General features: G+C 45.8%; 1 long non-coding RNA gene across 1 annotated transcript in view; it reads right to left on the bottom strand.

The window, feature by feature from the left end:
- Positions 1-775: 775 nt before the first annotated feature.
- LOC148124909 (uncharacterized) overlaps positions 776-21647 on the bottom strand; it is a 49970-nt gene continuing 29098 nt past the window's right edge. The window contains exon 3 of the long non-coding RNA XR_015744792.1: positions 776-1314. This is a non-coding gene — a long non-coding RNA (uncharacterized LOC148124909). The remainder of the gene's footprint in view (positions 1315-21647) is intronic.

The following is a 21647-nucleotide window of genomic DNA, read 5'->3' as shown; positions in this document are numbered from 1 at the left end:
ATCACAATGGTGCACCTGTTTAAAAATATATATAGCAAACTTACATTGGGAAGAAATTTCACTCCGACTTAATAGATGATTCGTTGCTCTTCTGCGAAATTGAGATAAGCTTAAGAACGCAACATCAGTTGGTCTTCTAGATTATGCTGTAAGAGCTAAAAAGCATAGCGGATGTTTAGAGTGCTGTTTTAATTATTAATACCTACACTTCCTTTTGTCTGGCTGCCCATTTTCAGATGTTTGTGTGGAAAGCTGAGAACGGACTACAGTACTTGACTCTGTGGTCTCATTTTCACCTTGACTGCAACCATGTCAGTTCTGGTGTCTACTCAAAAAACAGTCTTAGTTTTAGCTTTCTTCCTAAGACACCTTCTTACAAACCCAAGGAACATTGATGGAAAATCAAGAGAAATCCAACAATATCTGTATCTTCATCCACACAGGGAATATGTAACAATACAGGTAGTCCTTGACTCAAGACCGCAATTAAGTCTCAAATTTCTATAGTTGAGGACATTTGTTAAGTGAATTTTGTCCCATTTTATGATCTATCTTGCCACTGTTCTTAAGTGAATCACTGCAGTTGTTAAGTTAGCAACCCGGTTGTTAAGTGAATCTGGCTTCTCCATTGACTTTGCTTGTTAGAAGGTCACAATAAGGGATCATGTGACCCTAAGACACTGCAATCATCATAAATATGAGTCAGTTGCCAACTCTCTGATTTTTGATCATGTGACCAGGGGGATGCTGGTCATGTGACCAGGGGGATGTCCTTAAGTGTGAAAATTTTCACAGCTCTTTCATTCTGTTGTAACTTCAAATGGTCTCTAACTGAACTATTGTTTAAGTCAAGGACTACCTGTAATAAGACTCTACCTGTGTGTTACCAGAAGTTATGCAGCCCCTCTGATTCAAAAGATAGGATGGAAATCCTAGATAAATGCCAAACAAATTATTTTTCTTACATTTTTGAATTTCAAAGTAGCCCAAATTTGATCAAAGAAGTTAGCCCTGAAAGAGAGAAACCTGAACGTATATCGTTCATATTCCAATTTCTATCACTCAACTAATGTAGGAAGAGATAAAATAATGGCATGCTGGTTTCCCCCCTCAAAAGTCTGTAGTTCTAATGAGAATTTGATAAGACAAAAATTGGACAAATCTTTTAAGGCGCATTCTAACAAGGCCGCTCCCTCCTCGCTCTTTCATTTTTCCTTGGTTGCTACACTAATTAAAACCCAAACTGTTTTTAGACTTAAAACAAAAGACAGAAATACCTTTCTGTCTGCTGTCCCAGGTCAGCTGTTCTTTGACCTGATAACAGGAGGAACAAAAGTAAATTAATGGTTGATGTGTTGCAATCATATGGTCATGTTTGTTTAAAATTGTTTTAGGAGCCCAAGGCTAGTCAATATTCATGGCTTTCTTGCTGGAGGCACATGTCAGTTCTGCAGTTTGAAATCACCATACCTTTATATTCTTGGCCAGAGAATGTAAAAGCATAAATGGACTTGTCTAGGGTATGTGACAACATGAAAGAATGCAGCCCCTGGATCCCATTAACCAAGATGCTACGCATGCTTAAAAGCATTGTTTCAACAATAGACCACTGCTGTGTTCTTGTATGACTAAGTTCTCTAGTCACATCAGCAAGAAAGGCCCAATGGTACTGGTCTCTGATCCCTTGCACAATAAATTCAGCACCATTCTATAATGGACTGTGCCAGTGCAGGTGATAGCAGTATACATTTGACGTGGCTAAATATAGGAAACACATCAGAAATAAAATTCAAAATCTGCATGTCACAAAGAAAACTAGGCTTTGCCCTTGATTTTGTCACCTTTCTAAGAACAGAGAATTAACAATGGGGCATAAAAATGCAATTTCTCTTTTACCTCTAGAGATTTTAAGGCAGCGTGTGTGATATTTCTGAGCTACTTTCTAACAGGCTAAATTAGGAATTGGCAGAATGCCTGCAAATGCCAGTAGATCTATTATTGCTATCCGAAACGGTGCATATGAAGTCCTCAAATGATTATTTTTTAAAAAATTTAAAAAATGGCCCAGTTTTCATACATTTTCATGCATTTTTAGCCTTATTGTCTTGTGAGTTCCTTGGATGGATTTTCCAGCATCTCAAGAAGTTAAATGAGAATTGGCTGGGTGGGTGGATGGGTTTTACATTTATGAGATTGTTTTTAACTCTGGAATCCTTATGCCAGATTGAATAATAATACTCAGGGATGGAACCCATAGCTGACTGATCGACCTAAATCAATCCTCAGCTTTAGCAGTTCTAGTTAGTAGCAAAAGACCTTCCCTGAGACATGCCATGCTGGCAGTAAGGGACACATGATTCAAAACCTTATTCACTGAAAAAAACCTCTATCCTTTATGGCACACATGCACGAGATTAAAAAAAAGAAAAATTAGCAATAGGCTTTTTTTTTGCTAACCCCTTTTGAAAGGAGAACTGGCCTTGGAGAACAGTGGTGCAGTTGAGTCATTTTTGATTCTGAACACTGCAGTCTAACTGGGGGAGGTGCATAAGGGATAACATGCATCTTTTACTTGGTCTACGTTGTAGTTTGTGAACCCACAATTCTGCTAAGCGGCATCCCTGACTTAAGATTTCAGCTGCAATTTCATGAAGAGCAGGCAGTACAATGCCCTCTCAATATCAAGGTGTTTCTTCCACCACCACCACCTTTTTTTTTTCCTGCTGTGGAAAAAAACACCCCTATAAAACCCACTGAGGATTAGCCTTTCGCCTAATGTAGAACTGCATAGATTGAATATGGTTAGGGCTGCAGTCCTGTCTTTAGACAGCCTATCAAGATGGTTACTCCATCTCCAACCATGCAGATAATTTGATGCATGCTACAATGGCTTAATTGACTGATTTTCCCAGCAGTGACATAAAATATATTCCCCCTTTGGGCTCAGCTAGCAATTCTGAAAAGATTCCCCCAATCAGCAGGCACCTCAAAAGCAAGCAGTCTCAAAACCCAGATCTTGTCAGTGCCATTTTCTTTCAAAGGCAACTTGTTTGGAGGCCAAGATCCATCTGTGGAAGAAAAGGGAGGGGGAAATGCAAAGGAAATAGGGCTTCCCAAGTCAATATCCTCCCCCCTCCTTTCTTCATTATTCTATTTCTCCCATATGGAGCTGTGGGGGTTGTGTATGAACAAGGACAATCATATCTTTAAAAGATGACTCAAACACCCTCATCTGCAAAGGACTCCTGGAAAGCCTTCCAAGGTTATGATGTACGAATTCAGAAAGCATTTTGGATTTCGTAGAAAAGACTACACCATCCGGTATATCGTAACACACGTTACATGGCTGTTTTTTTTGAGCCATCAAATCAGAGGGATGCAGCTGTCTTTTAATTTCTGGAAGATTAGGATGCAAAGTTAATGCCTTATGGATAATCAACACGCTAATTAGAATCCCTAAACCCTGATCTGCTTTGAAAACTCAGCCTCTGCATATTTTCTCACAATCACCTTGTTTTGCGCAGCACTTTGAAGTGTGCTGTGCATGCGTTATGTGTCCCAAACCATTTATGGTGTGTTCAGCAAAATGTTGAACACAATGTCATACAAACCATGCTTTAGTTTAGTGTATGAACCCTGCCAGAGTTAAATAGGTCTTATTTCCAAATAAATATGCAGAGACCATGATTCTGTTTCTACTTTCATTAATGGGTATAATACAAATTATAAACAGGGAACAAGGAGTGAGAACTTTGCCTTGGTTTGGTAAAATAAGACTTTCTCGGATATTCTAAATTGTAAGTGCAGTTTTGATGATTCCTGTTACAAAAGCTATTGCTGAAAGTATGGTCCTAATGTAATAAATCCCTTTTAGGTCGCTCTGCTCTTGGGTCTGTCTAAAAAAATAATAATTAAAACATCTATAAAAGACTCATAAAATACTATTAACAGGGCTTTTCTTCTGGTACATCTCAAATCTGTTGAGAGAGATGCCCCAAGTTTTAAATATTTAAAATGCGCACAATGACATCAGGAGTGAGCAATAAAGGTTTAAAGAAAGAGCTATTTAAGATGGCGCTATGCTGAGTTCTCTGCTCTGCTCTGCTTGGGAGGTGGCAGTGGAGCTGTGGAACAGCCCTAGTGCAAATGCCACATCCTTCTGCATGTGCATCCTTCAAGCCAGTAAAGATTTGATTTTGTTTTAAAAGCCGAATTTCTCTCCTAGGCAGGTTCCTTCCTCCCAGCTCTGTTTCAAGAACAGGAAAAATGGGAAGCCTGGCTAAGCTCCATCCAGAGTGCCCTAAACTGCACTCTTACACACAACTCCTTGGGAGTAACATCTATGGCTTTGCACAACAGGCCGGTGGAAAACCCCCAGCTCTGGTGGTTGCAAGTGGGATCCCCTGTGCTGGATATTAGACAGCACAAGCAATAGTGCGTGCACACGCACGCACACACACACACACACACCCCTCTGGATGAAGGGAAAAAAATACCACAAGCCTGCCTTAGCATAGTTGAGCCGCCCACTTCCTTGCCTAGAAGGGCTGCAAAAAGAGGAACCTGGGAGCGTTGTAAGGACAAAATAAAAATAAAAATAGGCCAGGCAGTCTGCAGAATGCTTTCAGCATCGCGATTAAATCTGGAGGCCCAGATCCGAGGTTCTGCCTTCCTCCCTCTCCCCTCCTCCTCCTCCTCCTCTCCCCACCCGCTCCTTCTTCTACCCACCGTTCGCGAATTTCTATTTTTCTCTGCTGTCTCCCCCGCTCCTCCAGCCTTCTGTCCTTGAGAAGGCAAAAGGTCGCCTAGGCAGATGGCGAAGACCGCGGGGGTGGGGGTGGGGAAGTGGGATGTCGGCTCCTCCCCCTTCCTGCAGAAAGCAGCCCAAGAGATGGGCACAGCGGGGAGGGGAAAGGTGGGGGAGGGCGAGGGACAGCAACAGCCCTAGTTCCTTGGCCTCGCGTCGTAAAAACAGGGCGCTCCGGTGCAAAGCTTTTAAAGGGGGGCCAAGCAAGAAAGAAGCTCGGTTTTACTCACACGACCCCAGGACTCTGCGTATACGGGCCTTCTTCCCTCTCTCTGTCCCAGGCTTTAAGGGGGGAGGGCGGGGAGGGAGAAAGGGGTTGGGGGGGTCTCTCCGCGTGCCCGAGAACCTTATACCAAGGCGAGAGACCGCATCGATTATTTGGCTAAGAGGCAGAAGTCCTCATCACCACCCGCGATTGCGGATTTTCATTCATTTCATCCCTTTCCACCGGAGGCGAAAACAACACCGCGGCATGGCGATCCAGCAAAGGACCCCGGAAAGGAGCTCTCCGTGGTGCTGAAACCCTCCCGAGTCCCTCGGCGCCTCGGCAAGAGCGCTTTCCTCTCCAGACTTGAGGACAATCTTGTCTTCCCCGTAGGGTGTTTGGACTACAGCTCCCATCGTCCACACCGCCTGGTCTAGCATTTGTAGATTTACAGGACGTCTTAAGTGGAACTCATCTGAAGGGCTAGAAGCCGAACTAGGGTTAGGCTTTTCATGAAGGAAGGGGTGCCAGCAGGTTAGGGATTGTGCCCTTGCAACACGCAAGAACTCAATCGGTGATTAGCCAAGCAACCGCATTAGCACAAATTGCTAAAGTTAGCCACTTGTGTGTGTGTGTGTGTGTGTGTGTGTGTGTGTGTGGCTTAAGGCGCGGTATGAAACCAAGACCACTTGCTTATTGTGGTGCTTTACTGTGGTGGGCAAATTTTAATCAGGCCAACGCTGTTGGATAAACAGAGCGAGGGTAAAAATAGACCTTGCTGGGACGATGTTGGGCAAAGACTTTGAACCCAGTTAATAAGATGCACAGACCTGCCACTGTTTCTCCCACTCTTCCGATCTTGGGACATAGAAAAAGGGAAAGGGGCAATTCTAGCCTCTCATTTTATTTGGCGTATTTGTTTTCAGGCGCGGAATTTGAATTTTAGACGCTGGCTAGAGATCCTTTCCTTTTTAAAGAGTTCGTCTCACCCAAGGGAAATATTTAAGGGAAAAACCCAGCCTCTTCCCATCCCGTGGCTCAGCTCCTCACCAACCTTGCGCAAAATGTGCAATGCAGGTTCAGTCACATAGAAGGCCCACAAAAACGGTGCCTTTAAACAACGAATTGGACCTGACTTTGAATATTGATCCAGTCTAAATCCCCTTCCGATCAAATAATTTTGGACAGCCGAAGGGGGGAAAAGCCGATACATGATAAACGGGGGACGGGGACGGGGACGGGCGGGGGGAGGGGACGTGCGGGCTAACCTTCCCACTGCAGCATTTACCACCACCCCCTCTTTGCCCTTCCCCTTCCCTTCCCCCTTCCAACAGGATCTACAAAGCCACCGCTCACTTCTCCACCTCCCCCCTCCCCTTTAAAGATGCGCAGGACAATACGCATACGAGCCGCATACATACGCTCACCCACAACTGCCACACATTTGCCAGGGCTGCCTGGACTTCGTACCCCTTCACTGCCGGGTTTACACTTACGCAACTACCCTTCGACCTGCCAACTCTAGCGAAAGGGGTTCTGACAAACGGCCAGGCAGCTAATTACACCCCCCCTCCCCTCGCCTTCCTTCGGAGTCTCTCAGCACCACAGTGTAAAGCTCTTGAATCGTCTTAATCTCCACCAGCGCCATTTAATATATACATATATACATACATCCTCCGCCGAGTTTTCTTCTGCCTCTTACATTTAGGTAAGACCCAAAGCTTCCAAACCTGGGGTTGAAACAGTATTTATTGCACGCGCTGTCGCTCGCTCGCTCACTCCCGCGCGCGCGCGCGCGCACACACACACACACACACCGCCTCTCTCTCTCATATTACACGTAGCCAACGGTCCAATAATTAAAGCCAAGTAAAACCAGGAATGTTAATACCCCACTCGCACCCTCACCAGCCAGGACCCGTTTACCTTTCTTTTAAAAAGCGAGCGAGCGAGCAAATCTGTCTTTGGCCGTCTGTATCCCGGATTAGATGCAGCCGAGGAAGAAACTGATCCGAGGCGGTCCGACCTCATCCTTCCTTCCGTGGGGCGCTGGACCGGACCGGACCGGACTGGCACCTTTGAAGGAAGCGAGCCGAAGGGAGGCTGGACGTGGCTTCTCTCTTGGCATTCACCGCGTGCCTTAATTGTATCGAAATTAAATCAAGGTCCGCTGTGAACACGAAGGGCTTAAGCCAAGCGGTGCGGGGGGCGGGGAGGGCCCCAGAAGAATAGACGCGGGACGTGGAAGAGGAGGAGGAGGAGGGTGGAGGAAGAAGAAGAGCGAAACAAGAAGGATCCAAGCGGGTGGCCAAGGTTGCGCCAAGCCAGGCCGGGGTGGGCTTCTCCGCGTCTCTGGCTCTCGATGGGGGTGGGTGGGTTTGTTGCTGGAGTGGGGGGGGAGTTGCTTCGCCTCGGCTCGCTCTCTTTCTTTCCGTGGAAGAAAGTCGCCGGGTTGCATCCTCGCTTCAGACTTCGCCGAAAACGGGGTGCGGAGAGCATCCGCTGGGAGAGGCAGGGAGGGAGAGAGGCTGGCTCTTAGCCTGCAGGAAGCTGCCTTGTCTCCGTTCCTGCTGCGGTCCCCCGCTCCCCTCTTTTAATTGTCCGCTGCTCTCCCGTTTCTTCGCGAATTCTGCTTTCAGTCCTCTCCTCCCCCCCCTCTTTTTGTCCCCCCCTCCCCACGCGGAGAGGTTCTCCCACCTCAGCTGCCGAAGTTGCGGCGAATGGCTGATCCGCTGCTTCGACCTCCGCGTCGCTTCTCTCCTTTCTCAGCTCCCAATTTGCTTCTACTGTAGGGCTTGAATTGAAGTATCCCGGACCGGGTGGTGAAGCGGGGGGGGGAAGGGAGGGGGGAGGAAGCTGGAGGGGAGGGGGAGGCTCTTCGCTCGGCTTTCGCTTGTCCTCAAGTGCTCTCCTCCGACGTAGCTCTCTGGTCGCCGAAAACCACCACAACATCACAACCAAATCGAAGGTGGATTTTTTTCTTCCTCTCCCGGGGGCTTGGTTGGAGCAATGGAGCAAGGTCGGGAGTAGGGCGCTTCTTTCTTTCTTTCTTTCTTTCTTTCTTTCTTTCTTTCTTTCTTTCTTTCTTTCTTTCTTTCTTTCTTTCTTTCCTTCCTTCCTTCTTTCACAGAACCCATCAACAAATAAATAAGCGACGGATCGATGCTTAGCTGTATGTGGGGCGAAATTACCTCCTCTTCTTTGCCGGACTGCGGGGGAGGGGGGCGAGCAGTGCCTGGAAGGGGGGGGGACATCTCTCTCTCTCTCTCTCTCTCTCTCTCTCTCTCTCTCTCCCTCCATCAACAAAACAAGAAGCTTCCCTGGGTATCCTCATCCCCGGCGTTCGCCCTCTTTTCTGCCCACCCCGCCGGCAGCATCTGCGGACTGTGCGCAAAATGCCTGGTGATGTACAATTTACACTCTGCCTCCCTCCCTCCCTCCCTCCCTCCCGCTCCTCTGCCCCCACCCCCAGAATCAACCCAAATGATGCTGAAAGCAGGATTAAGGGGAAGGGTCTCAGCTGCCTGAGATTACGGACACCCGAGAGACCCGGCCCAGAAGGGAAGGGGGGGGGGGGCGCGACACGGGGTGGGGATCGTGTTGGGGGTTGAGAACGGAAGGAAGCCTCTTCGGAAGATAGAGAAGAGGAAGGTAGACCAAGAGGGGCAGGGAGGAGGGTCCAAGATGGGGGAGGAAATGTGCTATTTTATTTGGAGGGGAGGTGGGAGGAGCCAATCTCCCAGAGGAGGTGGATTTCTCTTTATTTAATACCCCCACCCACCCCCCGAAAATATCGAGGCGGTAAATAAAGTTAGATCATCTCTGCAGAGCGGGCTTGAAGAATTCAGCGACTCTGTATCGATTCTCGTTTTTTTTTCTTTTTTTCTTTTAATGTATACGGCATGAAACGCGTTTTTCTCCTCTGCGTCAGAAAAGCTCTCCAATCTTTCTCTTTCTTTTCCTAAAAGCACGTTAACCGAGGCCTGGCCCACATCAAAAGGACTCGAGCAGCGCCTTTTCAGACCGAAGAATATATTTGATTAAAAGGTTTTCCCATGCAAAAGACGCTAGTCCCGATTTTGCTGCCTCTGTAGAATCCTCCTGGTCAACCAACCTCCCCTTTTTTGGGGGGGGGGGGAATGTATGTACCTCAATATCTAGGTTACTCGCACTCACACGTTCTCCGAAGGGGTGTGTGGGGCACGGAGGTTGGCAACAATTTAGGCTCCTATTGTTATCTTAGGAAAATATCTTTCTTGCTCTTCCCCTCTGCGCGCGCGTGTGTGTTTATATACCCAGGAGGGTAGGTGTGTGTGAGTGCACTAGTAGTGCGGAAAGGTATTGTGAACTCGAAGGAGGCATAGAAATAGGCTGGTGGCTAAACGGGTCAGGGTGGTGGAGGCCAAGGAGAGGAAAGAGGGAAACCCCCGTGTAAAATTTAAAAAAAAACGACAAAGGAAAAGCCAGCGCAAAATAGTACCGACGCCATCATGGTTAAGTTCCAAGTGTTAAGCAGGGCTGATGGGCACTTGCCCGTGGCCCCCACGAACATAGGGACCCCATGCTAACCCGTGTACGTTAACCCTTCAATGCACCTTGTATCATATAAGCTCAGCGAGTTTACTGAACATTGTTGTGTTTTTCAAGCCTGGTGTATTGTTCAAATGTTTTTAGCATGTTGATTGGTGGTTGCTGCACATCCCGTTTTTTAAATGTTTCAACACCGATTTTGTTGGAAGGGCCAATAAAATAAATACATGTTTAATTTTATCGACCATTTACATTTTTTTATTCCTGTGAGTAGTTGTCCTAGGGGTCCCAGTACACTGCTTTGCGGGGGTGGGGTGAGGGGAGCATAATGCTGTTAAGACGACCCTGGTGTTAAGTCCCAAATCTGTTTAGTTCGGGTGTCCTTTAGATGAGGAAGAAATCGAGTAGCCCTTCCACCAGCAAGACGCGCCTTGGACGGGGAGGGGGAGGGGGATTTAAACAGGGCCTGTAACTATTAGGGAATGCTGCCCAAGTGGCGCTGCCCGTCCAAGGTTCCGCTCTAGAGGGGCAAACTTTGCGCCCAACCTCTGCTGCAGGGAGGGTCTTTTCCCCCCTGCAGGGCAAGTCCAGATCTAAGCCAGGTAGCCAGGTAGTCAGTGCCCGAGGGAAGAGGGGCGAGGCGGGGGAAAGCCCCGACCTTAGCCGCAAATTGGGGCCCAGCCGAGGAAGAACGTCCCACGTTTTGATCTCCCCACCTCGGCCATTTGAGGGAAGAAAGTGGGGGAGAGGAACGAATCCTATTGAGAAACCCGTCCTGGGGAAGACTTGGAAAGGCCGCTCGAAAGCATCTGGGCCCGAGACTCGTTTACTCGGGAGTAAAGTAAACCCCGCTGGTTCAAGGGAAGCAGGCCCGGGGCTGCTGCGCTCCAACTCCGGCTCCAGCCTGATCCTAAGGAGGAATCCAGGCGGCTCCCTGGAAATCCTAACACGGACTGACTTTCCGTGTCAATTGAGCGAGGAATCCGAAGCGCTTAAGGTGAGCTTTCGGAGAGAACGTCCGAGGGCTCTTTGGTCGGAATACGGGAAAGGTCCCCTTCGGTAGGAGCTGGAGGAAAAAGAAGAGAAACCGCAACCCAGAAATAAAGCGCAGGCCGTAGAGAAACGAAGGCGGCCCTATGGTCGTTGGTACCCCCAATGTCTTTTAAGAAAAACCAGTTTTCTCCACATATAGGTGGCCAGTGCGCCAAAGGTGAAGGGATGGAAGGGTGACGGTGCAAAAGGGGTGGAAATGAGTAGGGAGCGCTTGGGGCGTCACAGAACACGAGCACACAAAAACGCACATGTCTCTCAGATAGATAGATAGATAGATAGATAGATAGATAGATAGATAGATAGATAGATAGATAGATAGATAGATAGATGGTAGATAAATAGATGATAGATAGATAGATAGATGGTAGATAGCTAGATGATAGATAAATAGATGATAGATAGATTATAGACAGGCAGGCAGGCAGGCAAACCCTACACACACACACACACACACACACACACACACACACACACAAATGTATAGACACACATCCATGCCTTATGCAACCTTCCCAAAAAACAATCTCTATAAACACACACTTATCTCTACTGTCGCACAAAGTCCATATATATAAACAAACACACACACAAACGCCTATCTTGCCACAGCATACACACAGGCACTCAATTCTCTCTCTCTCTCTCACACACACACACAAAACCTCTCTCCATCTGCACGCACGCACACACATGCACGCACACGTCTCTGCATTTACACAGACACCCACAGACACCCAACAAATGTCTGCTTTCGGCTTTTTTTTTTTAATTGAACCGTAAGTAAGGTCAACCTCCGAGTCCCTCCAACCGTGTGTACCTTCGAGTTTTGCTTTTTTTTAAAAAAATAGAGCCTACAAATAACAAAAACCGGACCCCTCCCGCGGACTTTAATAATTATTCCGCCCGTGCCCAGAGGCCTCTCTCGACCAGGCGGAGGAAAGGGGAGAGTTTCGAACCCCAAAGGCAACTGGGACGTTGCGTTTCAAACGTCGGGATTCGCCTTCAGGGAGGGCTATTTGCGCGGGGGAGCGAGCGATTGGCCTGGATTTTCCTTCTCCCGGTTCCTGTACCAGGCCAAAGGGGTATAAGTCTCCACCTTTTTCTGCTGTAGGGAGCAGGGAGCAAGGGGGAAAAAGAGGGGCGGGGGTGCGGGTGGGGGCGGCCAGAACGCCTAATGCAGGTTTGCCTGCGGTGGTAAGAAGGTTTATTAGGCTTGGGGGGGGCGGGCGGGAGGAACAGCCCCCTTGAAAGATGCGGGCAACTGACCGGCATAAGATTTCGAAGAGAGGTTTGAAAAGCCGAAACGAGTTTTTCCCCCCCTTCTTCCTTAAAACACAAACAAACCCAAAACACAACTACACAGCAGCTCAGGCAAGGCGAAGATGCTCAGGTGCGAGCCGGGAGGGTGGGGAGAGAAATCCACAGCCCCCCCTTTCACTTTTTTTTCTCGCCTCCCGCTTGTGCTATATATCAACCCCACCCCCGGGGAAATGTGACTTTGATGGCTCTCCATAAATATTCATAGAGGCGCTGCTTTCACCCTATAGAAAAAAAATTAACCCTTTGGGCGAAGGAAATCTCCCCTCGGCAGCCGCTTTATCGGAAGGCTGCAGGTGTTTTTTTCTGTTTTTCGGGGAGCGGAGACAGGTTCGCCCCCACCCATTGTCTGAAGCTTCCCTAAGGTGGCCTAAAGTTTTTCTACCTACACCTATTCAATGCATAAACGCACTTGGGGCGGGGGGGGAATGAATAAAGGGTCGGGTTGGTCCCGCCCGCCAATTGGGATCTGGAAGGGTGGAGGGAGAGAAATCTGGGATCAACAGGATCTAGGAAGCAGCGGTGTAGAAGATTCCGAGCGACCTTTTAGGATTTCTTCCAGCGACCGGCCCAAAACCCGGACCAGTTTTTGTCCCGGGTGGGCGGGTGGGAGGCGGCCAAACGGAGCAGAATCGGATAGTGGCGAAAGGCAAGGAAGAACGGAGGAAAACGAAACGAGGCCAAGCAAGCTTAACGCGTGTATTTATAAAGCGAGGGTTAGATGGTCTAATAATTGACTGGATTCACACATCCACTCGCAGGTCAGCTAGAAATCCTACGCCTGCCTCTGCCCACAATGCGAGGTCGGTTCCTATTAACCCGGTTTGTTTGGGAGGGCGCGAGTGGCGATCTTAACATGTTTTTTTTTGCTCGCTCGTTGGGTTCATTGTCCCGGGTGAACGTAGAAAATGGGTTAACCCGGCAACAGGGTTAAAAGCACGTCGTGGGAACACGGCCACTGTGCCTGAGGGGGGATTAGAGGAGGAAGAGAGAAGTGGAGCTGCCTTAGCTCATTCCAATTAAAAACTCAATGTCTCTGAGGTTTTATTTTAAAACGGGAAGCCTTCGAATTGCGCTTAGAAGTCAAACCCGTTGGAGGACTGCAGCTCGTTGCAATCGATGAGACGCCTGACTTAGTCGAGGGGTCCCATTGATGTCAACGGGACAGCCTGAAGCAACCACTCAGCCGGGACACCACGGAAATTTAAAAACAAAACAAACACAAAACTAATCTTGAATTAGTACTTCTTTTTGGTCTTTCCCCTGTGGCTTTGCTTATAAGCTGAATTATTATTATTATTGCGGTCTGGGCCTTCGTCCTTTAACCACATAATTGCCCCTCCCTCTAAAAAAAAAAACCAGAACAAAACAACAGCAAAAGAGCCCTAGACTGAAAATTTGAATCTTTCTTTTAAGTAAAATAAAACGGAGTGTACACCTATGAAATATTCATCGAATAAATAAATACATCTGCATATTTTTCCTCCTTTTCCTATTCATGCACTGACCTCTTTTCAGATTTGCTTCTGTATATTTTTGTTTCTTTTCACTGTGTATTCATGATTATACTTAAGGTTACAGGGAAGTGCAACCTTTATCAGAAAATCCGACATTGTGCTCCTGGTAATGGGAACAAGTAATGGGAACAACTGAAGCCGAAGAAAATTAAAACTGAATAATACACGGAACTGCCTGAATCTATTCTCCTCAGCAATGTCTCAGTATCTCTTGGAGTTTCACGAGACACATTCCAAGCAAATAGATGTAGGGTTGTACAACTGCAAGTATCTATTTGAAAATTAATGTTATTCTTTTCAATCAGCTTACGCTCAGGGAATTGCACATAGATTGGCTTCCTGAAAATGAGAAATAATATAAACAGGTTGTTCATGGGAAGGAAGGAAGGAAAGGAAAGGAAAGGAAAGGAAAGGAAAGGAAAGGAAAGGAAAGGAAAGGAAAGGAAAGGAAGGGAAGGGAAGGGAAGGGAAAGAGGAAGGAAGGAAAGGAGGAAAGGAGGAAAGGAAAGGAAAGGAAGGAGGAAGGAAGGAAAGAAGGAAGGAAGGAAGGAAGGAAGGAAAGGGAAGGGAAGGAGGAAAGAAGGAAGGAAGGAAGGAAGGAAAAGAAAGAAGGAAGGAAAGAAGGAAGGAAGGATTTTATAAAATAGCTACATAAGAGCTAGGCAGAATTTTTGGATCTGGTAAAATGATGAACATGGATTCCAGTAAGACAATGTTCTCACTGGTAGGATTGTCATTTAATCCTTCAGACAATCAGACCGTGTGTCCCTTGGAAACTTCACTTCCATCCAAAGGATTTTGGTGGCAAATTCAAGGCCAGACAAACGGTTCCCATTAAGAACCCACCTAAAACCATCTATACCCTTTTGATCATTTACCAAGAGAAACTGTGTCCACCCAATATCTGAATTATTCCATTGTATGGTTTCATACGGTACACCAAATCATAAACGGAACCAAAGGATTTGAGATTTCATGGCGTTCCAAGCCATCTGAGGGTAAATGTCTCAGGCACTCAGCAGGCTGAGTAAGGCTGGAAGTAAGCTTGTCATTGAGCTGATCAATCCTGTTGTGTGAACAGAACTATATTTAGTTATAGTCCGTGTTCATCCCACATGCTTAACCTGATTATTGGATTAAGCCAATGTCCTGGTTTTGCACAATACCTGGTGGATCCCTAACCGAACAATCTGGCATTATAGCAATAGCACTTAGACTTATGTACCACTTTATAGTGCTTTTCAGCCCTCTCGAAGCAGTTTACAGAGTCAGCATATTATGTCATGAATTGAAATTTAAAAAATAAATAAATAACCAAGGTTAAAAGCTAAGCAGCTTAGCAGGCTGCATAGAGGCAACCATCGGGGCTTGAAAGTAGGTGGCATGAACAAAAGCATTGTGTGAGCATGTAAACATCTTGTGCATTCCCTTCCTTTGTTCCAAATCCACGTTTTCCCTTCCAGAGGAAAGGAATTCGGAGATGGCCAAAACAAAAAAAGATGAAAATGCCAGCCCTTTTCTCCCGCAAAAAGCAGTCCTTCATTCCTGGCTGAAAACCTTTTCTAGGGGGATTTCAAAATTCAGGATTCAATCCCTCAACCTTCTTACCCCCAAATTCCAGACAGAACAAAATCCATACGTTGAAGAAAAAAAAAAATGTCCCCGCCCTAGAATTACAGCAGGTAGGCTAGTTGTAAGATGAATTGATCAAAGGTAGAGTTTTTAAAGTATGAAAGTTTAAAGTTTGATTCACAATCTTTTCCTTTCATCGGACTTCCCTGATCTATTACTGAGAGTCACTGGGCTGGATGCAGACCTCTTAACGCAAGCCCCATCATCGGGGAAGGAAAAATCCCTTTACTTTTTAAAAAATAGCAATGTTTACTCGGTCCAGAGAAAAGCATTAATCGAAAATGCTGAATCTTAATCTCTGTTCATCTCACCAGCCCCAAAAAGGATGTGTCCCGTTCCCCCCACGCGTTCCCCCCGCTTTATTGCAAACCCTAGGAATTGCCTGCCTCCCCGTTGCCATCAGAGCCACACAGTTCTTTTCAATCAGCCCTAAAGTCACCGGATGGAATTGCACCCTGGGGACCAAAGGCTGAAATCAGGGAAAGATCCATTGGGGAAAAAGCAGCGCAGATGGGATAAAGTGGGGATGGGGGCAGGAGTAGAAGCCTCGCCCTACACGGTGCATCTCTGAAAGGAGAAAGAGACCTAATCATTGATTTGCCTCCTCCCTAACCCAAGAGAAGGCATTGGGTCCAACTTTAGACCGACTTAAAGCCCTGCAATGCAGCCCAGGGACTGGCATTTGTCGCAAGGAACTGGACTGAAACAGGTTTGTTTGTAGGGGGATGACATCAGGGTCTAACCCATTTCTCATTCCATCTGTTCCATTGTCCAAATGGGGTCTTCTTCCTAACAATCAAGGTTTAGGGCAGGGGTCCACAACCTCAAACACTCAAAGGGCCACTTGGACCCATTTCCCACAGAAAAGAAAACACCGGGAGCCAATAATTTAGCAAGTGGTGTGACTGGGTGGGTGTGGCCAACTCGACGTCACTCATTCTCACCCAGTCACCTCCTGCTCTGGAATATGGAGCGGGCCTCCATCCCCTGCCATCACCTTTACCTTCTCTGGCCAGGCAAGGAGTGACACGGAGGGGAGGGGCCACCCAGTGGTGGGATCAGCCATCAGGGAACCACAGTAGAGGGCCAAAAGAGCCGCATGTGGCTCCAGAGCTGCAGGTTGCAGACCCCTGGTTTAGTAAAAGGAAACCAAGTTGCCAAAGAACAGTGACTGGACACAGTTGCGGGGAATGGAGTCAAGGCCACTGAATGGAGCTGAGTGTTTACTGAGCGGATGCCCTTCCTGTCACTTATGCGGAGGTTCCCCCCACCCCAGCAGATATATTCCCAGTGTGCCCAGAGAGAGAAAAATACCTGCCTCTACCTAGGATCGAACTCACAGCCTCCCGATTGTGAGGCAAGAGGCCACCGCGCCACTCATTTTTACTTAGGAAGGATGTGGCAGGTGGAATTTGAATCCTTGAGTGAAGACCTGAGACGGCAAACGATGGATGTATTCAAAGTGGAAGGAAGAAACGAATGGAGTGGACTGATGAAGCGGAAATTCTTGAAAGGGTAATGGGATGGGATGGAAAATAAAATGACGGTTTCAGGACTATTAAGTAGAAGCAAGGTTTGCAGTAAAACTTTGTTTTCTATAGAAGCTATACCAGTATACCTTCCTTCTTTTCTACTTTCTTCTTTTCTGATCGTTGTTGGTTCAGGTGACATGTTTGAGACCTCAAGACTTTGAAGAATGGGGGGGCTTAGCTCGCTGTGGATGTTAGATTGGCTACTGACCTGTAAGAAGTCACTACACAGCCGGTTTTTATCCTTATTGGGACACTCAGAGGCAGGTATCCTCCATACTAAATGTAGTATGTTCAACTTTGTAACAAGATTTGAACCCGGCAGCCTTGCATTTGTTGACTATACAGAGCATTTAACTTTAGAACTACAGTTATTCCTCGATTTACAGCTATACTACTGCAGGGTCCTTCTGCTGCCTGCCAGCTGCCTGCAATTTGGCAGTTCGAATCTCACCAGGCTCAAGGTTAGCTCATCCTTCCATCCTTCCGAGGCACTAACCTGGATGTAGCCAACTCTGAAATATGTCATTCACTGTCACCCTTGATCCTGCTTCCCCCACCCCAACCCTCTGGGTGTATCATCCAACGAAAAATGTCCACAGCCAAGAGTCTTCAATCATGCTCTCCAATTAGATTTTTGCACGGCAGAAGCTTCAGTCACCTAATCAGTCTTTGAAGAAAAAATGAATGGAATGTACTTTCGATTCCACACTGCCGCCTGCTCTTTGAAACCCCGCCCCCTTCTTTCTGTTATAAAACGTGTATACAAAATGTTTTATGAGTTGACACTGGCATGTATTTATAACAGTTGCAGTGCCACATTTGATCATTATTTGCAAGCTTTGCAGGTGGCTTCCCACAAGTAAGGTCAACGGGGGAAGCCCAGTTTGCTTAACAACTGCATGATTCATTAGCACCTGCAGTGATTCAGTGAACAACCATGGCAAAAAAAAAAAGATCATAAAATTCAGTGCCACTCACTTAAGCACTGCCTCGCTTAGCAACAGAAATCTTAGTCTCAATTGTGGTTATAAGTTGAGGACTAGCTGTATCTTGGCTTGGTTGTCAACAGCTAACTAGACAGTAGCCAATAGAACATGTTGTATTGTGTCTTCAGCACCTAATGGGAGTAGACTTCTTTAGGATTACAATCAGCCTTTGTAATATATTCATTTTGATTGTGGATATTCTCCGTGTTAAAGATAATTGTAGGTTTTTCCATTTTTCCAAGTCTGTCGCAATCTGTTGTGTTTAAGTTTATAATAATTGTCTTCCTTTAATGTTCCTTTAATGCTGTCAGCTGTTTTCCCAAGTATTTCACTTTATTTGTGATCTGGATATTCAGTCTGTCAATTCTTTCCTTCGTCTTTCCGTTACTTTTCTGATTCCTTTTTCAATAGTTTATTAGGAGATGACCAGGCTGAGCCCAATAGTTGACTAGGAGATGACAAGGGGAGGGGTCATCAGTCATGAGCCTCTTCACACCCACAAGAAATCTAAGTCCAGTCCAAATTGAATTCCGTTGACTCCTATCTACCATCAATTTGCTTTGTGTAGTTGAGATTCTTTGGTAGTAATAGTAGTAGTTCAGATTCTTGTAGACAGCGTTCACATGCAATAAATCGGTACTCATTTCAGCCACCTAGCTTCCTGATTTATTGTGCCTGATAGCAATCCTTGTCTCACTGGATCCTCGTTGGGTCAAAACATGCTGACAGCGAGCTCCGCTTCATGCCATTGCGTTCCATGGGAGCCAGAGATGTTCCAGTCATGAGCCTCTTCACGCCCACAAGAAATCTAAGTCCAGCCTGCCTTGAATTCCATTGACCCTTATCTACTGCCAATTCACATGGACCAGAGGTTCTGACCAGTTCTGGAGAACCGGTAGCAGAAATTTTGAGTAGTTCAGGGAACTGGCAAATGCTGCCTCTGTCTGGAGATTTTACAGTATCCTTCCCCTGCCACGCCCACCAAGCCACGCCCACAAAACTGGTAGTAAAACTTTTTGAATCCCACCCCTGGCTTGGACCATTAGTAGATCAGATTCTTGTAGAGAGCTTAAGCTTGCAATAAATCTTTATACTCGTTTGAACTGCCTGGATCTTCTGATTTCTCTGGCACTTGGCAAATTGCGTTTCCAGTCTACTCTGACTTCACTGGGGCACCTTTTGAGCTGCTGCTCCTTTTCCATGTTGCTTCTGCAGTTGCTTTTTTCCTAATAGTTCACTCTCGCCAGGTTGAAGCAAGTTTCAGATTAACCAGTTCTATTTTTTGACTGAAGATTTGGGAGATGCCGTAATAGAACCGAATCATCACCAAAGAGGCCGGTGGTAGCTCAGCATGCACAGTTTTAAATATAATTTGCTTGGGTAATTTGCAATTCTCTCACTGCATAAATCTGCAGTGTGCCGTAATATTTAAAAGTGTATGTACTTTTTAAAATTGTTTAGGGAGTTTTAAATCTCTGCATTTTCTCCAAAAAACCCAAATATGCCACCCTCACTGGAACTGAATTATGATGGTAGATCTCCTGCTGCATTTGTCCTTAGAGGCCCTCTTAATTTTGGAATCAGAGCTTGACAATTACAGAAGGTTGAACTTACCAATAAATGGATCTAAGCTGTAGTTAGGATGAGTCAGGAGTCTTAAATGCTAGAGGAGGTCACTGGTGTTTTTATTTCCCCCAGAGAGGTGGAAGTAGTTGGAGGACAGCTTTGTTCCTTCCTATGATGTAACCATTTCTTTTGTCCTGCTGCATCTTCTCTGTTCTTTGTTTTGGAGGACAAAATCTTTGGGACCTCTTTGAGAAGAACACTTAGGACAGTATGGCTCCAGGGTTTGAAGAAAGCTCTTTCAGATCACATTCTTTGGTGAGTCAATTGTTTGTTTCCATCTTGGCCTGACTGATTTCAATAGAATTCTTTATTGGCCAAGTGTGATTGGACACACAAGAAATTTGTCTTGGTGCAAATGCTCTCAGTATACGTAAAAGAAAAGATACATTCATCAAGAGTCAAGAATCATCAGGTACAGCACTTAATGATAGTCATAGGGTACAATAAGCAATCAAATCATACTAGGAAACAGTCAATATAAATCACAAGGATACAAGAGACACATTTACAGTCATACAGTCACAAGTGGGAGGGGATGGGTGATAAGCAGTGATGAGAAGATTAATAGTAATAGTAGTGCAGACTTTGTAAATAGCTGGACAATGTTGAGGGAATTATTTGTTTAGCAGAATGATGGCATTCAGGGAAAAACTGTCCTTGTGTCTAGTTGTTTTGGTATGCAGTGCTCTATAGCTTCGTTTGGAGGGAAGGAGTTGAAACAGTTTATGTCCGGGATGGGAGGGGTCTGTAGATGTTTTCACAGCCCTCTTTTTGACTCGTGCAGTACACAGGTCCTCAATGGAAGGCAGGTTGGTAGTAATTTAATGGGACTCAGGTATATTGAAAGGTTGCATAGACATGCATCCATGGTGACAGCAATCAAACTAATATTCTGAAGGTCCCTTGGACTACAATACTCTACACAGGCCAGGGTTTAGGACAGATGGGTTCCAAACATCTGGAGGGCACCAAATTTGAAAGGGATGGATCAGAAGTATCAGATAGGAGGGTTTCCTTCAGTTCAGTGCATTCTTATCATTTGGGTTCATGCAACAACACGCTAACCCATAAATCCAAATAAATAAAACAGAATGGCTATGTTCATATAGCCACAACCAATAAACCACATTATGACTTAACTTGGCATTCTGGTTCATACAACATGCTCAGAACATTATCTGCACTGGCCTATCCATGCTCACTTTATTTACAGCCATGTATCTCCACTTTGGCCACAGATGTATGGATTTTAATTTCCAAAATTGAATTGAATGCTGGATGGGGAATTCTGGGTGGGAGGTGAAGTCCAAATAGCTTAAAATGGCCAAGGTTCTGAAACACTGGACTATAAGATTATGCTAGCCTACGAAATCAAGCTTTTGCATAGAAAAATGTGATCAGGAGATCCATTTTGCACCCCAAACATATTACACATGTATATAGGTTCATTCTATCAGTTTGGGAAAAAATGAATTAAAACTTCATAAATTATTTTTTGAAATCACGTTCAGCACCCACCAATCATAATATTATTTATTGTACTTTTAAAACTCTCTCTGTCTTCCTTGTTTTCCCTATTTGGTCAACAACAATATCCTACCCTTTGATTTCTGAAGATCTGTAGCATTGGTAATAAACTGCTGACAACCAATACTATAAATTAAACAGTAATCAAAATGAATAAAACACAATAATCACATGGCAGAGCAAAAGCAGGGGACTAGGAAGCAATTAATTAAATAGCAGCAAAACAGCCAGCAGGAAATTCTGAGGAAAGGGAAAAGAAATAAAATATTCACACACACACACACACACACACACACACACACACACACACAAAATAATGTCTGAGCGCTTAAGGGCTTTGAGTAACACTAATAAGGATGAAGCTTCATATCTGTATAACACTTTCAAATGTTCAGAGCCTTTTCCATCATGCTTTATCTGGTTGTGCTCTTAATAACAACCTTGTAAAATAAGTTTGAACGATCATTTCCCATCTCATGGACGCTGGGAGGCATGGAGAATTGAGTTCATAGTAGAAGCAAGGTATTTGCAGAGACAGCCTTAATTGTAGCTTGGAATCTTTAGCCACTATGTTGCACCGACAAAACTACTTTGATGAAAGGGACTCCCTAGGAGGAGGGAAGAAAATTAGACCATCTTCTCACTTGTGACCAAAGAGGCTATCCTCTTTGAAGTGCCTTGAGGAGCTTCAAATGTTCATGGGCGTCTATTTAGGGTGCAGTTTCCAGAGGGGTGTTAGCAATTTGCAGGCAAAATAATCAAGGGTCCCATGGAAGAGTAACACACAGGGTGGTTTTGCCATTAAGTGGAGCAAAGAAACTAAAGCGATGGACACCGAGGAACAAAGCAATGACCATCTCCGGTTGGGGAACAGTGGAGTCCTTAGTGCCCTCTGAGCAGGGTTGTTACGGGCAG

The sequence above is a fragment of the Pseudonaja textilis genome, chromosome 10 (genome assembly GCF_049901715.1).
Source record: "Pseudonaja textilis isolate UNSWEBS1 chromosome 10, rPseTex1.2, whole genome shotgun sequence".
Lineage (NCBI taxonomy): Eukaryota > Metazoa > Chordata > Lepidosauria > Squamata > Elapidae > Pseudonaja > Pseudonaja textilis.
This window is presented reverse-complemented; position numbering and strand designations above follow the sequence as displayed.